The sequence below is a fragment of the Cryptomeria japonica genome, chromosome 4, assembly GCF_030272615.1.
Source record: "Cryptomeria japonica chromosome 4, Sugi_1.0, whole genome shotgun sequence".
Classification (NCBI taxonomy): Eukaryota; Viridiplantae; Streptophyta; class Pinopsida; order Cupressales; family Cupressaceae; genus Cryptomeria; species Cryptomeria japonica.
In genome coordinates this window covers 577,724,611-577,751,428 of record NC_081408.1, presented here as the reverse complement: position 1 = coordinate 577,751,428, position 26,818 = coordinate 577,724,611, and positions in this window count along the sequence as shown.

The following is a 26,818-nucleotide window of genomic DNA, read 5'->3' as shown; positions in this document are numbered from 1 at the left end:
AGGCTTAGTGAAAATATCAGCAATTTTTTCCTTTGTAGACACATACTCTAACTTCACTTCCTTTTCACTTACTTTTTCCCTCAAGAAATGATACTTGATTGATACATGTTTAGTCTTTGAATTTTGCACCTGGTTCTTTGACATATTAATAGAACTGAGATTATCACAATATATGATAGTAGGCTCATCATAGATAACTCTGACATCCTTCAATATTTGCTTCATCCAAACTACCTGAGTGTAGTTACTAGCAACAACAATATACTTAGATTAAATAGTAAATAAGGAAACTGAATCTTGTTTCTTACTAGCCCATGAAACCAATTTCTTACCCAAAACGAATGCACCACCAGAGGTACTCTTTGGTCATCAACATCACCAACCCAATCAACATCAATGTAAGCACATAACATGAAATCATCATTCCTCAGATACCATAAACCACAATCCACAGTTCCTTTCAAATATATGAATATCCTCTTTACAGCAGTAACATGACTCTGTTTTGGATTAGCTTGATATCTACTAGCCATGCACACAACAAGCATAATGTCAGGTCTAGTTTGAGTCATGTATAGTAGTCCACCAACCATAAATTTGTTGGCAATTTAGAGGAATTGATTATGTGTTGCATTAATGTTTTGTCATTGATGGCAACACCAGTTGTTTTGGTTGTTTACCAGTTTTTGGTTGGTTCTGATAGAGTGGTTGGTTTATGATATTGATCCAGTATGATCCAATATGCTTTGGTTTGTGGAATTGGTTTGGATCTGTCATTTGTGCTATTCAAATATGTATCACAATCAGTTGGTTCAGGATTTGATGACTCAGGAGATATCATTTGTTCTAGAAGCCATTTGGTCACTGTTAAGGGTTTTACCAATAAAGCTTTGTTGAAGATCTTTTGATGCACATGATAAGTGGTATTGGTGCATCTTCTAGATGGCTTTCAGGATGTTGTTGGTTATCTTGTTCTTGTTCAAGTTCATCGATTGTGTTGGATTTGGTTTATGGCGACCTATTTTGGGTCTGGTGTTATCTAGGTTATGGACCGGTTTCTGTAACGTGTTGGAGGATGTTCCTGATGCGACATTACCAATGGGATTTAAGGATTGGTTTATATTTTTTTAGGCCTAAGTTGACTTGGTTGATCATTGGATTGCAATTTTATGTTATGAACTTATTGTATTATCTTTTTGGTGGCCGACCTGATTGTTCACGTCTCGAGTTGGTATAAATACGATGTAAGATTTCTTTGTAGATCATAGGTCAGGGTTATAGGATTATCTGTATGTGAATAATATTATAATTATATGCAAAAGGTTTGGTTGATTAAAGGTGATCAAATTGGGTTTGTAAGAGTGGTTTAAGGCCTCAAGTATTGAGCTTAACCGAAACTTTACTTAGGCATAGGAGACGCTATACTTGCAGTTCACTCTTCTTTCCAAATTGTAGTATGATGTTTATATAGTCAGTGAGACTCCTTTTTGTGATGAGTAGTGCACTCTAGGCTATTAGCCTTTTTGCATGTGTAGGACCCTAATATTGTAATCATATACTTACTACAGAAGTATTTTCTGACTGTGGGTAGGCTTCCCACCAAGGTTTTTCCCTTTACCGGGTTTTCCAAGTACAAATCTTGGTGTCATGTGTTATGGATGGATAGTAACTATTATGTGATTTATGCTTACATTTAATTGTTGTATCTATCATTCTAGTATTTGTTTTATGCATTCTGGTATTAAGTTTATGTGTTCTAGTAATAAGGATTTGAATGTTTAAAGTTCTATAATCTGGTGACAACTAATTCACCCCCCCCCCCTCTCAATTGTCCTCTAGTTATTTGAGCTATCTAGCAATTGGTATCAGAGATTGGTCCTCTTTGCAGATGATTAACCACTTGAGGAAGATCCTATAGCATCTAGCAATTCAAGTTCATCAAGTACATCTGCAACTGTTTTCCGGAGAGAAATTCCTAGGCTTGATGGAATAAATTATAGGGTGTGGAAGATTCAGATGGAGACTCACTTGAGATGTCTTGGAAAGGAAATTTGGGAGATCACTGAGAATGGTGTTACATCATTTAATCTAGCATCTGGCATCCTCTGGCAGGTCTAGATAAAGAGATTGATTACATTTGTAGGGATAGAGAAGCCCTTTTGTGTGCACTTTCTGATCAACAAATAATGGGACTAACTGACAAATCAACTACAAAGGCTATATGGGACAAATTGGAGACTCTAAATGAAGGTGAGTGTACTATTAAAATTGCTAAACTTGATGGTTACTAGGTGAGGTATGAAAAACTGAAGATGGAAGATGATGAAAGGATTACTGTTTTTATGGAGAGAGTTAATGAGATTGTTTTGGGAATTCAATGTTGTGGTGGATCTCTGAGCGAAGATGAAATAGTTTCTAAATTACTCAGAGCTTTGCCACTGGCTTATAAGATGAAGGCTACTACAATTAATGAGTTGAGAACTATGGAAAACACCTTTGTTAATAGGGACACCTTGGTTGGGAAGTTATCTGCTTTTGAGCTTGAGGAATTTGGATCTTTTGGAATTGTTAAATCTTTACTTGCTTTTCATGCATTTGCATAATCTACCAACAAGAGTGATTGGAAAGCTTTATATGCAAAGGAACTAGATTATATGAAGAAAGAAGATGAATAATTTGAGCAACTTGAAACCTTATTTGCTAAAAGAGTACCTAAAGGGCCAACAGGAAGTAAGTATGAAGGAAAATCACCTTTTAAATGCTTTGCATGTAATAAGATAGGTCATTTTGCATCTAGATGTCCTGAAAGGAATTCAAGATTTGAAGAAAGAGCTAGAAGATCTTTTAGGCCTAACCATGATTATCATAACAAGCATAAGTACAGAAAAATGAAGACAAATCATGCTACTATGTGGATGAGGAAGGTGTGACTGATTCTGATGATGAACCGACATAAAATTCAGCTATTGGATATGACAATGGAAATGAATGGGTATTTTTGGCTATCAAGGAAGATGATCCAGTACCTAAAGATAAGGCCCTTGCTGCTAAAATTGAATACAAGGATGAATGGGTAATTGACAGTGCATGTTCACATCATATGAATAGAGATAAAAGGAAGTTCTTATCTATGTAAGAATTTAATGGTGGTCTGATTAGATTTGGAGATGACAAAGCATGTATGATCAAGGGAAAAGGAACAATATCATTAGATGGTAAGCATAACACTAATAATGTTTATTATGTTGAAAGTTTAAGTCATAATCTTTTAAGTGTAGGATAGTTGGTGGATAAGGGATTTCAGTTACAGTTCAAAGATGGAAAATGAAAGATTATCAACAAATCTAGATTGGAAATTGAAACTGGTACACAGACTAAAGGTAATATCTTTTATTTCAACTTCAACGAGAAGACATTTTTGATTGCAAAAATTGATGAGAGTTGTCTATGGAATAAGAGGTTGTGTCATGTGAATTTTGATTGCATTGTGAAGATCAATTCTACTAAGGCAGTTAGAGATATACCTAAGATTGTAAAGCCCTATAATCCGGTATGTAAGGAATGCCAAATGGGAAAGAAAGTCAGAAATTCTTTTAAGAGTTTACAAGATAAATATAATGATGTTCTTGATCTTATTTATACTGACTTGTGTGGTTCTACTAGAATCAATAGTTTTTCAAGGTGATAGATATTTCATGCTAATCATTAATAATTATTCTAGAATGATGTGGGTTATTTTTCTAAGGGAGAAGTCTGGACCAATTGCAAAGTTTAAAATATTTAAAGCTAAAGTTGAGATAGAGACATGATTGAAGATTAAATGTTTAAGGTCGTATCAGGGTGGAGAATTCACATCCAGTAAATTTAACAACTATTGTGATAAGACTGGGATAAGGAGACAGTTGTCTGCACCCAGATACCTTAGTAGAATGGAGTTGTGGAAAGGAAGAGCATAACTATCTTGGATGCAGCTAGAACTATGATTATGGAAGCTAATCTGCCTCATATCTATTAGAGAGAAGTTGTAAGCATGATGGTATACACATTTAATAGAGTTCATATCAAAGGAGATATCGGTAAGACACCATATGAGTTATGGTTTGGTCATACACTGATAGTTAAGTAATTCAGAATCTTTGGTAGTAAATGTTGGCCATTTGGAGGAATTGATTATGTGTTGCATTGATGTCTTGTCCTTGATGCCAACACTATCTGTTTGGATGCTTTACCGACACCCTTCTGGTCTCGGTAGGTTGAGTAGTTTCATGTTGGATTGGATTAGACATGATCTGGTAGGCTCTGGTATGGTTTGGCTATGAAATTGGCTTATTCATGATACTCATATTTAGTCAGCTGGTTTTGGTTTGGTGATCGGATGGTATCTTGTTTTCTTGGAAGCTTGGCTTGTGGTACCAATGAGGGTTTCATCGACAGAGCTTTGATGGAGATCTTTGATGATATTCATAAGTGGTGTTGGTGCAGCTTCTGGTGGAGTTTCTGGATGCTGACGATGATCTTGTTCGAGACTTGGTGGATAGAGAGCATTGCTTTAGCGTGTAGACCTATATTGGGTCCCGGTTCATCTAGGTTATGGACCAACTTAATGTAACATATGGATTGGACTTCTCGATACATTTCTAGGATGTCTTATGGGTTGAATATTATATGTTTGGTCTAAGGCTCGCATGTTCTATAATTTTGTAATTGGTTTATTGTCTGGTTGCCAACTTGATTCTTTATGGTTGAGGGTTTGTATATATAGATGTAAGACCTCATTGTAGATGATCATGGTTATGGGAAATGGATATGTAATGTGAGAATAATGTAATATCATTCAGGCAGAGGATTTGGTCAATCATTGGGGATTGAATTGGGTTTGTGTAAGAGGATTTAGTCCTCCAATATTGAGCTTAACTAGAATTATACTCAGGCATAGGAGATACTATCTTTGCAGTTCATTCACTCTTCCGGATTGTAGTTTGGATTTCTATGTAGTGAGTGAGACTCCTTTTGTGATGAGGAGTGCACTCTAGGTTGTTGGCCTTCCTACAAGTGTAGAACCCTCAATTTTAATTCACATACAAACTATAGAAGTATTATCTGATAGTGGGTAGGCTTCCCACCGTGCTTTTTCCCTTTACTAGGTTTTCCACGTACAAATCTTGGTATCATGTGGATGATATTTATTCTATGATTATTTTTTATGGTTAATTGGTTTAACTGCTATTACGGTATTTGGTTTGAGCATTCTGGTATTAATGTTTTGGCTTCCAGTGTTAAAGTTTTATTTGCTAAATGTTCTTGTAATCTATGAAAACCAATTCACCCCCCCCCCCTCTCAGTTGTCTTCTGGTTATTTGAACTATCTAACAATTGGTATCAGAGATTTGGTCCTCTCTGTAGAAAGCTTAACCACTTGAGGAAGATCCTATGGCAAAAAACAATTCAAGTTCATCCACTTCTTCTAGAGCTATCTTTCAAAGAGATATTCCTAGGCTTGATGGAACAAACTACACAATATGGAAGATTCAGATGGAGACTCATCTGAGATGTCTTGGCAAGGAGATTTTGGAGATCACACAAAATGGTGTTACACCTCATAATCTGACATTTGGCAATCCTCCTCTGGAAAACTTGGATAAGGAGATTCAGTGTGATTGTAGAGAAAGAGAAGCCCTCTTATGTGCACTTTCTGATTAGCAAATAATGGGATTGACTGACAAGTCATCTGGAAAGGCTATATGGGTTAAGTTGGAGACTCTTAATGAAGGTGACCATACATGAAGAGAAGGAACTTGCTGCTAAAATTGAAGACAAGGATGAATGGGTAATTGATAGTGGTTGTTCACACCACATGACTAGAGATAAAGGGAAGTTTCTATCTTTGCAAGAATTTGATGGCGGACTGGTTAGATTTGGAGATGACAAAACATGTATGATCAAAGGAAAAGGAACTATATCATTGGATGGTAAGAACAATAATGAAAATTTTTATTATGCTCAAGGTTTAAGGCATAATATTTTGAGTGTATGACAATTGGTGGATAAGGGATTTCAATTATAGTTCAAGGATGAAAAATGCAAAATCATTAATAGATCTGGTTTAGAGATTGCAACCGGTACACAGACAAAAGGTAATATATTTCATTTGAATTATGGTGAGAAGACATGTTTGATTGCACAAATTAATGAGATTTGGCTATGGTATAAGAGGTTGTTTCATGTGAATTTTGATTGAATTGTGAAAATCAGTTCAACTAAGGCAGTTAGAGATATACCTAAGATTGTGAAGCCCTATAATCCAGTATGTAAAGAATATCAAATGGGTAAACAGGTCAGAACCTCTTTTAGGAGTATACAAGATAAATCTAATGATGTTATTGATCTTATTCATACTGATTTGTGTGGCCTTGCTAGAGTTAAAAGTTTTCAAGGTGATAGATATTTCATGTTAATCATTGATGATTATTCTAGAATGATGTGGGTTACTTTTCTAAGGGAGAAATCTGAGGCTTTTCAAAAGTTTAAAATCTTTAAGGCTAAAGTGGAAACTGAGATAGGACTGAAGATTAAATGCTTAAGAACAGATCATGGTGGAGAATTCACATCCGCTAAGTTTAATAACTTTTGTGAGAAGCATGGTATAAGGAGACAATTTTTTGCTCCTCGAACACTTCAGCATAATGGATTTGTAGAAAGGAAGAACAAAACTATCTTGGATGTTGCTAGAACAATGATGGTGAAAGCTAGTCTACCTCATATCTACTGGAGAGAAGGAGTGAGGAAATTGGTTTATACATTCATCAGAGTACATATCAAAGGAAAAACCAGTAAGATACCTTATGAATTATGGTTTGGCAATACACCTACAGTTAAGTATTTCAGAATCTTTGGTAGTAAATTTTATATCAAGAGAGATGATATCATTGGTAAATTTGATCCTAGGTGCGATGAAGGCATATTTATTTGTTATTCTAATGAAAGCAAGGCATATAGATGTTATAACAAGAGATTGCGGAGAATTGTGGATAGTGCTAATGTCAAAGTGGATGAGTTGAATAGAGGTCAAATCAGAGTTTATGAGAAGGAATCAGCGGTGGAAATGATTATATCTGAACTAGTAGCACCTTTACCAAAATAGAGTGTTGAACCAATTACTCTGATAGTATCAGAAAATTCAAAAGTAACTGAAGAACTAGGAAGAGGAACAAAGAGTTAGAAGACTCCTAGGTATGTGAGATTGAATCATTCAGAAGATTAGATCATTGGGGATAAGAACAATGGAGTAATGAAAAGAAGAAGACTAACAACTAATGAGGTCTGTTAAATTTCTCAAGTTGAACCAATATCAGTAATTGAGGCATGTAAAGATGAATATTGGTTGAAAGGTATGGGAGAAGAATTAGATCAGATTGAGAAGAATAAAAAATGGACTTTGGTTCCCTGGCCTAAAAATAAGAATGTTATTGGAACTAAATGGGTTTTATTGAATGAGGATGATCAAGTTATAAGGAATAAATTGAAGCTGTATGATTATTTCTTGCCTATGATGCCCATAAGAACTACAAGGTTTATCAGATGGATGTTAAGTGTGCATTTTTTAATGGGGATCTTGATGAGGAAGTTTATATTGAGGAACCTGATGGTTTTCACTATCAGATGATACAAACATGGTTTGTAGGTTAAGGAAAGCTTTATATGGATTGAAACAGGCACCTAGAGCTTGGTACACAAGGTTGGATAAATATCTTTTGAAGCTTGGTTTTAGCAAGGGTAATGCTGATAGTAATTTATATTATAAGGTCATTGATGATGATATACTGATTATTGAAGTATTTGTTGATGACATTATTTTTGGAGGTGAAGATAAGTACATGGAATTTTCTAAGAACATGGAGAAAGAATTTGAAATGTCTATGATTGGGGAAATGAAATTTTTTTTAGGTTTGTAGATTACTATATAATACCCCTACCCTAATCAATTTCTAATCTCGGTTTGACCTTGGTTAGTTTATCATGTTATAATGTTATAGTTAGATGTTTTGATTTTTGTGTGTACCTGTTAATGTGGTTTTCACACCAATTCGTATGCAAGTTTATTAGTTCTCCTATTTCGTGTTATTAATATCAGGTCAACACTTTCATTAAGTATATATATGTATACATGTATGACTCTTGGTTGCAGGATATTGCAGGTACAGTACCGCATGGGTGTGAGGTTCATCCCCGCCTGGATTCGCAGGTTTGAGTGTACCTCTTTGGTCCTTAGAATTTGGATTAGGTGGTCGTAAGACCCTCGTTTGACCATAGTCGTGCTCAAGTGAGCATCGTCAGTTGTCCGTCGGTATCCCCTTTGGTTGGGTATGTAGGTCGTCTATCTACTTGGCTTTCTTGGGTTGCATTTTTTGTGTGTGGTTAAATTGAGTATTCAATCCTTAGTATTTAATTAAATTAAATTTGTGTTTACGCACTAGTATTTTGGGGACTAAATTAAATAGGTTCCTTTTTATGCGATTAATTGTTAATTAGAATTGCTCAATTCAGGTTGGTAGCAAGTTTGTTTAAATGGTTATTTTTAATGATAAATATTTTCAGTTATTTTTTTTGAAAGGAAAGATTTAAATTTATTCGAAATAGAAATGATTTAATTTCTTTGTCATTTTGGAAATAGAAAGGGTAATTTCAGTTATTTGGGAAAATCAAATTTTAATTAGAAAAGCAAGTTTAATATATATTTGATATAGTTGGAAAGAATGATTTTTTGGGAATTAATTTTAAATAAAAAATATTTTTAAATCCAAAAAAAGAAATTTTGGTCAACAATCTCCCATTTAACCTAGGTTTTGGAAAATATGGGGGAGAATTATTTTTGGAGAGTTTTTTTTTTTGGAAGAATTTGGGGAAGGATTTTTGGGGCATTTTGTGGAAGGAGTTTGCGTATTTTGCAGGTGGAACTCATCTTCAACACCTCTACGATAGCATTCAAGGTTGGCATTTTGGTTAACCCTCTATTTTTGTTGAAATTTGTCTGAATTTAAGGAGCTTTCTATGTGTGTGTGGCTCCCTTTTTCTTTTAGAGAACTCTTTAATTTTGGATATGAAGTGAGAAATTAATTTTCCTTTGAACCTTTTGTTTCATGGATGCAAATCTATTTCTTCAATTTGGGAAGAAATGATGTTTTAAAACTGGTTGAATCCATTCTCTGTTTTGTCTCAGAAAATTTCTGAGTCTATTTTGTTTGGGGGTTTTGTTTGAGATCATCAAAAAATGCATATTTATGTCTAAGGAATTAAAAATGAAATTTATTTCTCCATGACTTCTTATTTGGGGGGTAGATTTGTTCAAAAAAATTTTTTTAATAATATATAATAATAAAATATTGTTTTACGTGAGATGGGTGAGCCAAGGCCTGACCCCATCCTCACACCCTGGGCTGCGAAGGGAGTAGCCAGGTTGTGGGTCCATGGCGTGGCCTCCACACAGTCGTGGCTATGTGGAGTCCATGACATGGACTCCATAACCTTTCCCTTTGGAAGGGAGCCCACGTGGGTCCTCCACATGGGTGGTTGTTATTTTTTTTCAAACATAAAAAATATAAAAGGAAAAAAATAAAATAAAGTGTTAACTATTATTTTATGTTATAAAAAAAAGGAATTTTAAATTATATATATATATATATATATATATATATATATATATATTGTTATGCTTGCAGAAAGCATCTTAGTTGTGAAAAGGATAAAATTATATTTTATTTGAAGAATTTTGGATATTAAATATATTTATTACTTGGTAAATTTTAAATAATATATTATCCATGAATACATTATCTAAGAAATTTAATGATAATAGCTTATTTGGGAATTTTGAAAAATTGATATAATATAGTATTTGGGTAATTGGTAAACGGAATATTATATCATTGGATATTTAAATGAGATACTATTGGAAATTAAATAACATATCGTTTGGAAAATTGGTAAGTAAATGATACTTTCATTTAATAAAATAAATTCTTTAATTTATATTTTTTTCTCTGTATTTGGAAATAGGCAAAATTGTACTTTTGCAAATGTGGTATTGAATTCACCTGGTAATGGTGATTTTTCTGTTATTGTATTTTGAAAACTTAGATCCTTTAGAAAATTGGACTGAATTTAATGTTTAAACAATAGGAAAGAAGATTGTCTTTCCAAATCTATGCCTATGCATGTTTAATTTTATGTATTTGCATTTGCTTAAGAAATGACAAGTCCTTGATTTTGGTTGTTGGATAATGTCGTATGTTGATTTGGGGTACTTGCTTCTATCCTCAATCTCAAGTTTTGACTTTTGTCTTGTCATGGGTTGTAATTGGTCATGTCCTTTATGCGGATGTTGAATGTTGATTCGTGGTTGACCATAGCTGGTCAGGTCTCTAGTTAGAGTACTGTCAGTCAGTGCACTTCGTATGAAGTCTTGTTTGACCAAGTGCGTATTCCCACCATTTTAAACTATGTTTGCTTGACCTTGTGTATTCCTTGATTTAGGAGTTCGTTTGAGTATGGTCTAGTGTCATATGGGAAAGTGGCTTTCGATTGGGGGCTGCACCCAAAGTGGTTGTTGATAGTTCTGATACTTAATATAAGTACAGATCCAATAGCCAACAAGATGAGAGGGGGGGGGTGAATCATACAAACTTAATCATCCATAAAAACATCAAATTCAACCTCGATAACATATATATATCATTCATATAATCAAAACTGTCAAACATATAAACTCAAAAGCATATGAACAATATAAATCTCATAACACCAGATTTAACATGGAAACCCAAATAGGGAAAAAACACTATGGGATTTCGGACCCACTAAGAAATATACTCTTCTAGAGTATGCTCGGTTAAAAGCAAATCCTGTTAAAGATTACAAACACATTGCTAGATGTGACCCGGTTAAGGGATTTCCCTCATATATGTTAGGATCGTCACTTTGTTAGAAGTGACCTTGTCAAAGGATTTCAAAACACTCAATCAGAATGTCACCTTGCTAGAGGATTTACATATATGACTGTTAAGTCCATTCGGTTAAGAGATTTTTTGTCACTTTCACAAAATAACAGTAATAAAAATCTATCTGCAACTTCACATCTAAAATGCTAAAGTAGATTCCTATTTGTTCAATACAATATAGACATAGAACTAATCTTGTCTATTTGTTGAGCTTCTATACTCTGTTATTCTAACAGGTCTTCAACCTTCTATGCTCGGTAATCACTATGTAGCATCCCTGTGCATACACTTGCTCGCATACATTGTTTATCAATAGTTTCCTATTTATAAACAATTAGGTAACCACATAATCTCCTTGATCACATCTCCCATGATCAATCATAGCCATCAGATCTTCAATCTTGTCCAGGTTCAATGCATCTTTCGATCTGAAAATGTTTTACCCCACCTTGGAACTTGTGTAATAGTCTTGGAACTTGTGCCAAGGTATTGCGGTTCAATCTGAGCTATAGATCTTCATGCCGACTTTCCATTGCCTTAGATTCATTAACAAACTTCTTCCATGGCTTACCAATCATTGATCCGCTCTAGCTCATCAGCTTCCTTCATTAAATACTGCATGAAAACATTTAATGCTTTCTATTATAGCTCCTTTACAACTCGGTAACAACTCGGTGAATACTAAACTTCACTCGGTAGACATTCTACCTTCATTAACTGATAGCGATAACCTTAGGGATTACCGACTAGGTTCTTTGGTTGATAACATAGTATAGTATTAACCTTTACAATTTACAACATATGTATGATGTTAAAACAATCTAAAACATCATGATCTCATCATTGTCTGACTCGGTAGTGGTTGCCCATTGAATACCTTATTCATACCCTTATTCAGCATATTCTTTCATGTGTCTTTCACCAACTTCTTTATAATCTTCATATCATACTTCTCAAGATATGGCAACATCATACTGAATTAGAAAATTAGTTTCTTGACATCATTGACAAAATAATAATATCAAGATAGTAAAACATCTTTAATCAGTTATATCCATAATCATTAACAACCTTCTCAATATCCTTATGAAATGCCAACAATCTTTCATTGTCTGTTATAATGCAATATTGCCAACAATCTCCCCCTTTGGCATTGATGGAAAAACCAATTGATTTGACCTTAATAGATTCGGATTGCTGTGATTCTAAAATGCTAAAATGCTCTCTCCCATACATTAGACTTCTCTTGTTTTCTTCAGTCTTCTTTCCAATCTGTAGTTTGCTCAGTGTTCTCTTTGTCTTCTCCCTTGATAGGTCTTCTCTCAGTTTTCTCCCCCTTTGTAGGTATTCTCCCCTTTTGACAACAATGCCAAAAAGAAAAGAAATAAAACATAATTTCTTTTTGTAAGAAGTTATTTCTTGCTATTGTGTGTAAGAAGTTATTTCTTGCTATTGTGTATCAACTGAGTCTTGGTCAGAGCATTTGTCTTCAATTCCTGTTCCCTATAATATTCCTGTATTATTGCCATTATTTATTCTAGTACATTTTTAGAAAACATCCTAAAGTGTATAACTCCAACATCAACTCCCAAAAGATATTTAATAGAGTCATCAGATTGATGCTTTCATCGAACTCAGTCAGTGAGTAGAAGATAGGGGTAGGACCCCTAACCTACTTCTGAGATATTCAAAATTGTCCTTTGGTAGTGGCTTGGTGAAGATATCTGCTATTTGCTCATTTGTGCTAACATATTCCAATACCACTTTCTTCTCTTGAGCTTCTTCTCTAAGATAATGATATTTGATAGATATGTGCTTTGTCTTAGAGTGCATAATAGGATTCTTTGAAAAGTTAATGGCACTAGTATTGTCACAGAATATAGTTACTGGCTCGGTAACTTTCTCATTTATACCTTCCAACAGTTGTTTGATCCATGCAATGTTGGTACAATTCAATGTTGCAGCAACGTATTTAGCTTTTGCTATTTACTGTGAAACACATCCTTGTTTCTTGCTAAGCCAACTCACTGGTCTTTCTCCTAAAAAGAAAGCTCCACCACTTGTGCTTTTTCTGTCATCAATGTTGCCTGCCCAATTAGCATCAGTATAAACTTTTAAATCAAAATCATTTCCTTTCTGATATACTAAGCCATAATCCTCTATGCCTTTCAAGTATCTAAAAATTCTTTTGATTGCTGTCATGTGTGTTTCCTTAGGATTTGTAGAGAATCTTGCAACTATACCTACTGCAAGTGCTATGTCTGGCCTGCTATGAACAACATATTGTAGTTTTCCAATCATGGATCGGTAGAGTGTCTCATCAACAGATGTAGATTCATCATTCTTTGATAATTTATAGTTGGTAGTCATAGGAGTACTTACTGGTTTTGAATCATCCATTCTAAATTTCTTCAAGATTTCCTTTATGTACTTGGATTGAGTAATGCAAATCTTATTTTTCATTTGCAGTATCTATAAACCTATAAAATACTTTATCTCACTGATTAAGGACATCTCAAATTCTTTGCTCATTTCATTTCCAAAGTTCTTGCATAAAGAGTCATTTCCATAAAATATAATATCATCAACAAATATGGCTGAGATCAGTATTCCATTTTCATCATTCTTCATGTACATGTTGTTGTTCTCACTTGTCCTTATAAAACCAATCTTAATCAAATAAGAGTGCAATCTTTCATACCATGCTCTTGGTGCTTGTTTCAAACCATATAAAGGTTTGTTCAACTTACATACCTGATCTTTATTATTGTCTTAAACAAATCCTTCAGGTTGTTCAATGAAAACTTCTTCTTCTAATATTCCATTCAGAAATGCAGATTTGACATCCATTTGATATACCTTGAAGTTCTTGAAATTAGCATAGGCCAACAATGTTCTTACTCCTTCAAGTCTAGGAACAGGTGCAAAAGTTTCACCATAATCAATTCCTTCTTCTTGAGCATAACCTTTACAAACTAATCTTGCTTTGTTTCGAATGACTTCCCCTTTTTCATTTAGCTTGTTTCTGAAAATCCACTTTGTACTGATTACATTTTTGTCCTTCGGTCTTGGGATTAGTGTCCATGTTTCATTCTTCTTGATTTGATCAATCTCTTATGTCATAGAATTTACCCAATCTTCACTGTTAAATGCCTCTTTCACTATTCTCGGTTCAAATTCAGATATCAAGCATGTGTTCTATCTTAGTTTGTTCCTTGTCATCACTAGATCATCCTTATCTCCTATAATCTGACTCGGTGCATGATGTCTTCTAATATACTTGGCTAATACAGGCTTGGTAGGCTCTGTATGATCATCTTCATCACTCGGTAACTAGATATTTTCTTCATTTTCTTCAACATTCTTCTCGGTAAGACTTCTCAGTTGCACATAGACAAATTCATCATAGTCTTCTAGTTGTTTGGAATTTCCTTCATCATTTCTTTCTGCAAGTTCATCAGTTTTCACATTTGCACTTTCTAGTATTTTGTTAGATGATTTGATCAAACATTTAAATGCTTTGCTTCTGGAAGAATAACCTAGAAACATTCCTTCTTCACTTTTGTGATCAAACTTGCCATTTATATCATCTTTATGAACATAGCATCTACTTCCAAAGATTTTAAAATAACTAACATTAGGTTTCTTATCATACCAGATCTCATATGGTGTCTTCAAAGTACCTTTCTTTAATTGAACTCGGTTCAAGGTGTAAACAATTGTGCTTATTCCTTCTCTCCAAAATGTTTGTGGCACCTTCTTCTCAATCATCTGTGTTCTAGCACAATCCACAATAGATCTGTTTCTTCTTTCAGCTATTCCATTCTGTTGTGGAGTTCTCGGTGCAGAGACTTGTCTTTTAATACCATGATCATTGCAGAATAAGTTGAATTCATCATATGTGAACTCTTCTCCTCTATCTAATCTAAGACATTTCAGTTGTCTTCCTGTTTCATTTTCAACTCTTGCCTTGTACCATTTAAACATTTGAAAAGCTTTTGATTTTTCTTTTAAAAACATTACTGACATCATCCTTGAATAGTCATCCACAAATAATATGAAATATTTATCACCATAATAACTTTGAACTTTCATAGGACCACAAAGATCAGTGTACACTAGATCTAAAATTCCCTTATAAGTGTAAGACTTACTTGCAAAGCTTGATCTTATCATCTTACCCATCTGGCATCCTCGGCACATAGCATTCTCAGGTTTTTCAAGACTCGGTAGACCTCTTACTCTGTGCTTCTTACTTATTTTGAACAGGTTATCAAAATTTACATGACAAAACCTTTTATGCCATAAGAAGGTATCATCAATTTTTGCATGCAAACACTTATTCCGAGTTGAGTCAAAGTGAAATGTATTACCTTTTGTTTGTGTCCCGGTAGTAGCTAACTTTCCATCCTTGTCATGAACTTTGACAATTCCTTTCTGAAATTCTATTCGATAACCTATGTTGTTTAGCTATGCTACACTCAACAAATTGTATTTCAAACATTCAACCCAATAAAAATTATTGCATCTTGCATAATCAAGAAGTGTTATAGATCATTTACCTCTTATCGGACATGGTGCATCATTGCCAAATCTAACATAGCCTCCATCATAATCTTCTAACATAACAAACTTGTGTTTATCTTCTGTCATATGATGTGAGCATCCACTATCTATAATCCAAGAATCATTAGTGTTTATGTGAGATATTAGGGCTTTTTCTTCATACCTTTCTTCATTTGATCCATCCTTGATAGCCACATAAACAACTTCCTCTGTATCAGTCTCATCTGATTTATCATCGTTAGATTCCTCATCAACTATTAAGCATGTCTTTCTATCTCTTCTTCTGAAGTCTCGGTGTCCTCTATAATGGTTATCTTTTTGTCTGCCATCTCGGTAATCTCTCTTTTCAGTAAAATCTTTGTCAGGACAGTTAGAAGCCATATGTCCTATCTTATCACAATTGAAACATTTCAAAGGTAGTTTTCCTTTATACTTACCTTTGCCTCTCAGTAACCTTTTGGCTAATAGTGCTTCAAACTCTTCTTGCTTTCTAATTTCTTCATATAGTTTGTGTACTTCTTCCATGTTCTTCCGAAATATTTCACTTGCTCCACTATGATCTCCTTCAGAGTACTTATACTTTCTTTCACTGTAATCATTAGATTCATCAAGATGAAAAGAACTAAATGTAGATTCAACTTTATTTACCAAAGATCCACTGTTATCAAAATTACTTAACTCAAATGCATGTAGCTTACCAATAGTAGCATCCAAGGAAACTGGCATATTAGGTACATACTTTAATTCATTGATTGCTGAGACTCGGATTGCGTAATCTGGTAGAAGAGTTCTCAACAACTTGTTATATCCTTTTCTTCAATAGTTCCACCTGCTCCTTTGATTTGATTGACAATCTCCTTTAGTCTTGTACTGTACTGAGTCATGTTCTCACCTTCATTCATCCTCATAGATTCAAGTTGTCCTCTTAGACTATCTACTTTTTCTCTTTGAACATGTTCATGTCCTCCATATACTGATATGAGCTTATCCCACATTGCCTTTGCATCATTGCAGCCTTCTAGATTGTTAAACTCTGAATTAGTCAATGTAGATGTTATTTCAATCATTGCTTGAATATGTTCTTACTTCGCCTTTATCTCTTCCATAGTCAATGGATAGGTGCTCGGTGTGACAAAATCATTCTCCAGATAGTATACAACATATTCTCCAACTCCTGATAGATGTAGCTTCATCCTTTTTTGCCATGTAGAGAAACTTGACTTGTTTAGCTTTAGTGCATCCCTCTTATACATCTTTGGATCTTTAACTCAAGTGCCTTTAAACTTTCCTTCCGAAGTCTGATGCTCTGATACCAATTGATAGTTTTGATACTTAATATAAGTATAGATCCAATAGCCAACAAGATGAGAGGGGGGGGTGAATCATACAAACTTAATCATCCATAAAAACATCAAATTCAACCTCGGTAATATATATATATATATATATATATATATATATATATCAGTCATATAATAAAACGGTCAAACATATAAACTCAAAAGCATATGAACAATATAAACCTCATAACACCATATTTAATGTGGAAACCCAAATAGGGAAAAACCACTGTGGGATTTTGGACCCACTAAGAAATATACTCTTCTAGAGTATGCTAGATGTGACCTGGTTAAGGGATTTCCCTCAGATCTGTTAGATCTTCACTTTGTTAGAAGTGACCTTGTCAAAGGATTTCAAAACACTCAATCAGAATGTCACCTTGCTAGAGGATTTACATATAAGACTATTAAGTCCACTCGGTTAAGAGATTTTCTATCATTTTCACAAAATAACAGTAATAAAAACCTATCTGCAACTTCACATCTAAAATGCTAAAGTAGATTCCTATTTGTTCAATGCAATATAGACATAGAACTAATCTTGTCTATCTGTTGGGCCTCTATACTCTGTTATTCTAATAGTTCTTCAAGCTTCTGTGCTCAGTAATCACTATGTAGCATCCCTGTGCATACACTTGCCCGCATACATTGTTTATCAACAGTTTCCTATTTATAAACAATTAGGTAACTGCATAATCTCCTTGATCACATTTCCCATGATCAATCATAGCCATCAGATCTTCAATCTTGTCCAGGCTCAATGCATCTTTCGATCTGAAAATGTTTTACCCTACCTTGGAACTTGTGCTAGGGTATTGCGGTTCAATCTGAGATGTAGATCTTCATGCCGACTTTCCATTGCCTTAGATTCATTAACAAACTTCTTCCACAACTTACCAATCATAGATTCGCTGCAGCTCATCAGCTTCCTTCATTAAATACTGCATGAAAACATTTAGTGCTTTCTATTATAGCTCGGTTACAACTTGGTAACAACTTGGTGAATACTAAACTTCACTCGGTAGACATTCAGCCTTCATTAACTGATAGCGATAAGCTTAGGGTTTACCGACTAGGTTCTTTGGTTGATAACATAGTATAGTATTAACCTTTACAATTTACAACATATGTATGATGTTAAATCAATCTAAAACATCATGATCTCATCATTGTCTGACTCGGTAGTAGTTGCCCATTGAATACCTTATTCATCCCCTTATTCATCATATTCTTTCCTGTGTCTTTCATCGACTTCTTTATAATCTTCATATCATACTTCTCAAGAAATGGCAACATCATACTGAATTAGAAAATCAGTTTCTTGACATCAATGACAAAATAATAATATCAAGATAGTAAAACATCTTTAATCAGTTATATCCATAATCATCAACAACCTTCTCAATATCCTTATGAAATGCCAACAATCTTTCATTGTCTGTTATAATGCAATATTGCCAACAGTTGTTGGGTAACCCATTGAAAGTGTACATCTAAATAAGTGATAACCTAATAGCATATTAGAGAGTTAGTTAATGAATCACTAATTAAGATAATTGTGCCTCACATATGGGACGAGTGCTAGTATAGACTCAACATGCAATGAGAAGGCTTGAAATGGCAAATCATCATCCTTGTCTTCATGAAAGGATGTGTGGGTCCACATGAGGCTTGGATGGCCTGGGGGTTCATATTAGGTTGCTAGGGTAACCCAGTGGATGGGGTCGGAGCATATGAAGACTTGCCATGGTTACCATACCAAGTTATGTGATGACACTTGTCCCTTATGTTTGCTAGTGTGTTGTTGAGTTGTCTTGATAGGATCACTATTGTGAAGTCATCCTGTTGCTTATGCCCTTGTGAGAACTTGATATTCATGTTAGACTTTGGGTTGCAAAGACTTAGTTCCATGGATGTCTTGAATCTGCAAGTACGAAATGTGCTTGTTTCAAAATTGTGATCTAGCTTAGTGTTATCCACTTGAAAGGACTAGTATGGTAGATATTGAATGCTTATTTTGTAGCAAATGGAATGATTATCACCCTTCCTCCTCTTTCTCTCTAGAAATTATAATGTTTGTGATACGTGTATTTATATCTTATGTGAGTTTTCTTATTGCGAGAGAAAGGTTGTGACTTCTTGAACCCTTGTGTGAGCCTTATGACGCTTCTGTGTTTTTAGATAATAAAAGGGCTATGGGTTTGAAAGTTCATATTGGTTATTGGGAGAAAATTGTATGTTTTCATTAAAGAATTCTCCATGTGTATTGTAGGAATAACATAATTAAATGCTATCTTAAGTAATGTGCATTAGTATGTGAATAGTTTTTATGTGAAGCTGATTTGTTTGTAAAAGATGTATAAAAAGGGAACATGTTATAGTAGCTATGAGAGTGTATTAATGTGTTCCATGAAATATTATTTTATGTGTTTCATTATACCGACTCAATTGAGGACCTATTTTAACAATGCTACAATGAATTTGCTTTTGGACATATACATAATTGACTTATTATAATTAGAAAGTGCAAATGAAAATCTTGTTTGATGTGCATGCATGAATATATATTATTTAGTTGATAGCTCCTCTTTTACCTTCTTATCGTACCTTGAATTTTCAATAAAAGGTTGCAGATTATGATATGTTTCGTATTAATTAAGAGTAGTGAGTGTTCGCAAGAGGTCTTGTATTATCAAAAAGATTGTCTGTTTTGATCTTTGTTGTTTGGAAAACTAGAACATTTTGTTGCAACCATAATAATTGAAAATATCATGTTAGGCCTATTGGCATTCTTCTAAAACGGTAGTGAAATAAAAACCGTACAATTAAGATGATAGACTTATAGTGAGAAATTTTATAATGTTGTGTGATCTTGTTAATCTTGTGCTTATGTAAGAAATGGGATTGGCTATCAAACTCTCTTTCTCTTCTCTTTGCCTAGATTATAAGATTTTTAGAAATGCTACTAAAGGATGCATTGATTTAAATTGAATGTTTATAAAACATGTGAAATTGTATTGTTGCATTTTGGCTTCATATTGAAAGATGAAAGTCTTTCGCTTTGGAAAATAAATTTGCATAGTTAGTAATGTGGTTATGAATGCTTAGTGGAATTAGAGAAAGATATAGGAATGATGTTATTTCCTTATGTAATTTTGAATTGTTAAGAAGAATTTCAGTACTTATATCTAGATTAAATTTTATTCAGTTATTCATGTGGGAATCATAATTAAAACCTTCCTTGAGTAGATGATAGTGTACTAAAAAGAACTCCCTGTAAATGTGACTAAACTAGTACTGGTGCTTTCATTGTGTATTGTAAGAAACCCATGCTTGCTATATGTGCCCATGGGATGGCGAAGTAATCAACCATGGAGGATATGTTTACTTATGAGTATGGAAAACCATATTGTTTATGTGATGATTGCTTATTTGTTACCCTACTGAGTACCAAACCTCGGGTTATTGGTAATTCAGTATGTTAAGGGGTAGTATTGAAGTCACAATTCCTTGAATAGTATGGATCGATGTACGAGTAATATCAATGCGAAGCGACTTTAGTTTCTTTATTTTGATGAAAAATATAGTGATATAATGAAACTGTATTAAAGGTCTACTCAATACTTTCCCTTTTGATGAATCTATTTATAAGGTTTATGTGTGCTATCCTATTCCTCTCTTTTATTTGAGCATATTGATGGCAGTTCTTGAGCATAGTGATTGTGTATTTTGGAGGATCCTTTGCCTTGTCTTCATGAAAGGTAGGTTTTAGCCACATGAGCTGCCAGTTAGTAGGTGTTGGTAGATATGTGGGTGGACCTTTGCCATGTATACCTCTGGCTTACGGTGAGTATCCTGCTAGATATGTCGCTATGTGGGACATGACCTACGCGTGCCTGTTTTTGCGAGGTACACTACCATGTGGGATACGTTCATTGTGTGTCTTCTCCACTTGAAGTATTGCCATGTCGTGTGACGACATGATGTGGAGTGATGTCGAGGTGCACACTACCATGCTGTTTGGTTGTGTGACTATGCCACACCACATGATTGTTCATTCCTTCCTTGTTGGTGGCTAGATGCTAGTCACATAGTGATGTTATGTGTAATTGTGATATTCTTTCTTTTTTTTTATGGATTAGCAATTTATTCTACTTTGAATTTGAAGGTTTAGTCATGATCTTGTGATCTTTTGCTTACTTGATTTGGTGTTGCAAATTCTGGATTATTTTCTTGCCTTACTGTTGGAATTGATGATTTATTATCTTTATTCATCTGTACTTTGGTGGGTAAACTAGTTTATCCTTATTGTTTTCATATGTTGGTCTTGTGTTGAAATGTGAAATTCCTCTCCAAGGACATATGAGACGGTCTTGGTAAAGTGTGTATGAGGAAGTAGACATAGGGAACCTTGAGGATGGGGGTATGTGAGGCTGTGATGTAGCTAAGATCCACTACCTACCTATGTGTGGTGACTATCTCTTGGAGGCTAACCACCTTACTCAACAAGGGATGTTCATGAAGGTCTTATGTGGAAGGTAGAACCACTATGGTGTGTACTAGCACCATCAAGCCCTTGAGTGAGATATTGGATATTTATGATCATATTATTGTTCTGAGATTAGGCATAGAGATGTTGATCATGCATGTTATCTTTGACCGAGCATTAGACATGCTCACATGTGGCCTTTTGAGTCGTGCATTCTAGTTACATGGATGGTTATTATGTGTAATCATTGAGTAAATTGTGTTAACTTGTCAGTATGTTATGGGACATAGTCATTGGAAAGGTTTTTATATGCCTGGAAAGTGTAAACAATTGTGTACTTTATGTTGCTCTTATTTCTTGAAAGTTAACTTGGTTGTAGAATTTCATATTTGAAGCTAGTTCTATGCGATAAAATTTTATGATGAGAATGGATTGGTAAAAGAAATTGATCATGATGGCATGTTTTCTTGTCATATTTGGTAGATGAGTATGTTAATTGTTTCTTACCTCTTTGTAATGCATTAATTTGGTGTAATGAAAGGAAGAAAATTCTTGTTTCTCTGCTATGATTGTGGATAACTCCTAGAATGTTATAAGAAATGTATGGATTTAGATGTATCTTACCGATGTATAATGGCATTCATAGAGGATTTAGCAATAATGTTTCATTTATTTGTGAAAAGATATATGTGTCCAATTTGATATTTGTTAAATGAGTTTCAGGGCTAATGCGTGTGACATGTTCTCCGTCTAGCCTTACAACTTTCAGGAGTAAGTTGGGACCTAGGGGGGAGAATGTAGTACCCCTTCCCTAATCAATTTCTAATCTTAGTTTGACCTTGGTTAGTTTATCATGTTATAATGTTATAGTCAGATGTTTTGATTTTTGTGTGTACCTGTTAATGTGGTTTTCACACCAATTCATATGCAAGTTTATTAGTTCTCTATTTCATGTTATTAATCTTGGGCTAACACTTTCATTAAGTATATATATGTATGCATGTATGACTCTTGGTTGTAGGAGACTGTAGGTACAATACCGCATGGGTGTGAGGTTCATCTCTGCCTGGATTCGCAGGTTTGAGTGTACCTCTTTGGTCCTTAAAATTTGGATTAGGTGGTCGTAAGACCCTCGTTTGACCATAGTCGTGCTCAAGTGAGCATCGTCAGTCGTTCGTCGGTATCCCCTTTGGTTGGGTATGTAGGTCATCTATCTACTTGGATTTCTTGGGTTGCATGTTTTGTGTGTGGTTAAATTGAGTATTTAATCTTTAGTATTTAATCTAATTAAATGTGTGTTTACGCACTAGTATTTTGGGGACTAAATTAAATAGGTTCCTTTTTATGCAATTAATCGTTAATTAGAATTTCTCAATTCAGGTTGGTAGCAAGATTGTTTAAATGGTTAATTTTAATGATAAATATTTTCAGTTATGCTTTTTGAAAGGAAAGATTTAAATTTATTCGAAATAGAAATGATTTAATTTCTTTGGCATTTTGGAAATAGAAAGGGTAATTTCAGTTATTTGGGAAAATTAATTTTTAATTAGAAAAGCAAGTTTAATATATATTTGTTATAGTTGGAAAGAATGATTTTTTGGGAATTAATTTTAAATAAAAAATATTTTTAAATCCAAAAAAAGAAATTTTGGTCAACAATCTCCCATTTAACCTAGGTTTTGGAAAATATGGGGGAGAATTATTTTTGGAGAGTTTTTTTTTTTGGAAGAATTTGGGGAAGGATTTTGGGGCATTTTGTGGAAGGAGTTTGTGTATTTTGTAGGTGGAGCTCATCTTCAACACCTCTAGGATAGCATTCAAGGTTGGCATTTTGGTTAACCCTCTATTTTTGTTGAAATTTGTCTGAATTTAAGGAGCTTTCTGTGTGTGTGTGGCTCCCTTTTTCTTTTAGAAAACTCTTTCATTTTGGATATGAAGTGAGAAATTAATTTTGCTTTGAACCTTTTATTTCATGGATGCAAATCCATTTCTTCAATTTGGGAAGAAATGATGTTTTAAAATTGGTTGAATCCATTCTCTATTTTGTCTCAGAAAATTTCCAAGTCTATTTTAGTTGGGGGTTTTGTTTGAGGAATTGAACATGAAATTTATTTCTCAGAGATTGACTAAGAATTTCTTTGTGACTACTTATTCGGGGGGCAAATTTGTTTAAATTTTTTTTAAAAATAATATATAATAATAAAATATTGTTTTGCGTGAGATGGGGGAGCCAAGGCTCGACCCCATCCGCATGCCCTGGGTTGCCAAGGGAGGAGCCAGGCTGTGGGGCCATGGCATGGCCTCCACATAGTCGTGGTTGTGTGGAGTCCACGACATGGACTCCACAACCTTTCTCTTTGGAAGGGAGCCCACGTGGGTGACTGTTATTTTTTTTTAAACAGAAAAATATAAAAGGAAAAAAAAAAGTTGTTAATTGTTATTTTATGTTATAAAAAAAAGGAATTTTAAATATATATATATATATATTGTTTTGTTTTTTTGTTATGCTTGCAAGAAGCATCTTAGTTCTGAAAAGGATAAAATTATATTTTATTTGAAGAATTTTGGATATAAAATATATTTATTACTTGGTAAATTTTAAAATATATATTATCTAGGAATACATTATCCGAGAAATTTAATGATAATTGGTTATCTGGGAATTTTGAAAAATTGAAATAATATAGTATTTGGGTAATTGGTAAATGGAATATTATATCATTGAATATTTAAATGAGATACTATTGGAAATATTGGAAATTAAATAACGCATCATTTAGAAAATTGGTAAGTAAATGATACTTTCATTTAATAAAATAAATTGCTTAATTTACATTTTTTTCTCTATATTGGAAATAGGTAAAATTGTACTTTTGCAAATGTGGTATTGAATTTACCTGGTAATGGTGACTTTTTTGTTATTGTATTTTGAAAACTGGACCAAATTTAATGTTTAAACAATAGGAAAGAAGATTGTCTTTTCCAACCTATGCCTATGCATGTTTAATTTTTTGTATTCGCATTTGCTTAACAAATGGCAAGTCCTTGATTTTGGTTGTTGGATAATGTCATATGTTGATTTGGGGTACCTGCTTCTATCCTCGATCTCGAGTTTTGACTGTTGTCTTGTGATGGGTTGTAATTGGTCATGTCCTTTATGCGGGTGTTGAATGTTGATTCGTGGTTGACCATAGCTGGTCAGGTCTCTAGTTAGAGTAATGTCAGTCAGTGTACCTTGTATGAAGTCTTGTTTGACCAAGTGGGTATTCCCACCATTTTGAACTTTGTTTGCTTGACCTTATGTATTCCTTGATTTAGGAGTTCGTTTGATTATGGCCTAGTGTCATATGGTAAAGTGGCTTTCAATTGGGGGTTGCACCCAAAGTAGTTGTTGGGTAACCCATTGAATGTGTGTCTAAATAAGTAATAACCTAATAGAATATTAGAGAGTTAGTTAATCAATAACTAATTAAGTTAATTGTGCCTCATGTATGGGATGAGTGCTAGTACAGACTCAGCATGAAGTGAAAGGGCCTGAAATGGCAAACCATCATCCTTGTCTTCACGAAAGGATGTGTGGGTCCACATGAGGCTTGGATGGGCTGGAGGTTCAGATTAGGTTTCTAGGGTAACCCAGTGGATGGGGCCGGAGCCTATGAAGACTTGTCATGGTAACCATACCAAGTTATGTGAGGACACTTGTCCCTTATGTTCGCTAGTGTGTTGTTGAGATGTCTTGATAGGAGCAATGTTGTGGAGTCGTCTTGTTGCTTATGCCCTTTTGAGAACCTGATATTCATGTTAGACTTTGGGTTGTGAAGACTTAGTTCCACAGATGCTCCAGTTTATCTTTAGTATTGCTTCTTATTATGTTCACTTGGATCCTTTCCTATTTAGGGATCATTCATGTATTGATTTGACCGATGTGGTCGTATGTATTATTGGTTACGTTCGCCTTGATAAAAGGATTGTAAATGATGTGACCTTATGTATTCTTATCTATTATTTAATTTTTAGAGGGGTCTTGCAGTTGACAAGACCCAGAGATGTAGCCCTCTAGGGGTGAACTCCGATATCATTTTGGTGTTATGTGATGCTTATGTTTTTATGTTTCCTTTTTAGTTTAGTATGTATGGATGACATTATGTTAAAATTTATAATGTGGATTAGATGAAGTTATTCTTAAATGCATGTATGTAGTCATCTTATTAAATGCAGTAATTTGGATCATGAAAGATTTTAGATTAGAATAACGGAATATATTCAATTATTGATAGTGCAATTAAGTATGCATGGAAAGAACTCATTAGTCTATGATGAAATTAAAGTACGTTATGAAATTAGATGCATGACTTATGTTTTAATGAAAATTTTGAACGTAATGGTTGGTTAAATTTTATTGGATGAACTTAATCATGTCACCTACACTTTTAACCTCAATGGATGAACCTTATCATGTTATCTATATTTTTATCTTACCGAAACAATTTACCCTTGATCAAAGTATTATCATGTCATTAAGTTAATCAGCTTAATTGGATTAATTAGCATGAGTTGAGTTAAATGTTGAATTAAGTAATCACATTGGGAAACTCTTTAGGTGTTATTTGGATCTTCTGTTGTATATTCTGAACTTATGATATCTCATTGTATCATTGTGTTGTGTTTAATTTCAAAAAAATAAAATTAACTTGCACTCTATTCTTGTGTTTTGGCTTAATCCCTTTGAGGTTTCCTGGTGGGGCATTACATACTCAGACTAAAAAAGGTATTTTCATCTATCAAACTAAGTATGCTAGGGAATTGTTGAAGAAATTTGGTATGGGAGATTCTAAACCGGTAAGTACTCTTATGATTACAAGTGAAAAATTGACAAGAAAAGTTGTTTCTGCATTGATAAATCCTACTGGATACAAATATATGATTGGAGGTATGCTTTATTTGACTCAGACTAGGCCTGACATAATGAATGTTGTTTGTATTGCATCTAGATTTTAGAGTGATCCTAGAGAAAATCATGAGAGTGCAGTGAAAAAGATTTTTAGATACTTGCAAGGTACATCAGAATATGGTTTGTGGTACCCTAAGGATGATGACTTTATGTGCATATATAGATGTTGATTGGGATGGAGATGTTGATGACCAAAAAAGTACTTCTGGTGGATCTTTCTGTCTTGGAAATAAATTGGTTTCATGGATCAACAAGAAATAGTCATGTACTTCTTTATCTATTGTTGAAGCTAAGTATGTTGTTGCTGCTACTAACTATACACAAGTTTTATGGATGAAGAAAATATTGAACGATATAAAGGTGTATTGTAATGATTCAGTAGTTATTCACTGTGATAACTCTGTTGCTATTGATATATCAAAGAATCCAATATTTCATTCTAAGACAAAGCATATATCTATCAAGTATAACTTTTTGC